The following is a 357-nucleotide window of genomic DNA, read 5'->3' as shown; positions in this document are numbered from 1 at the left end:
GGGATGACAGAGGATGAGATGGCCGGATGGCATCACCGACTCGATGGATGTGAGTTTGAGTGAACTCTGAGAGTTGGTGATGGACAGGGAGGCCTGGCGTGCTGCAACTCATGTGGTGTCAAAGAGTCAGACATGACTAAGGGACTGAACTGAACTGAACTGATGGGACTGAATGCAATGATCTTAGTTTTTTGAATGTTGAGTTTTAAGCCAGCTTTGTCATTCTTCTCTTTCACCCTCATCAAGAAGCTCTTTAGTTCCTCTTTACTTTCTGCCAGTAAGAGTGGTATCATCATGTCTGTATAAGGATTTAACTCTATAAACTGTGGCAAATTCTGAAAGAGATGGGAATACCAG

At 44.0% G+C, this 357-nt stretch overlaps 1 protein-coding gene across 1 annotated transcript in view; it reads right to left on the bottom strand.

Moving 5' to 3' along the window:
* The window catches only part of NRG3 (neuregulin 3), a 316,863-nt gene that overhangs the window by 95,417 nt on the left and 221,089 nt on the right, over window positions 1-357 (bottom strand). The window lies entirely within an intron of this gene.

Source organism: Bison bison, unplaced genomic scaffold (assembly GCF_000754665.1).
Source record: "Bison bison bison isolate TAMUID 2011002044 unplaced genomic scaffold, Bison_UMD1.0 scf7180017864341, whole genome shotgun sequence".
Lineage (NCBI taxonomy): Eukaryota > Metazoa > Chordata > Mammalia > Artiodactyla > Bovidae > Bison > Bison bison.
The sequence above is the reverse complement of the archived record's forward strand: the minus strand, read 5'-3'. Positions and strand labels throughout refer to the sequence as shown.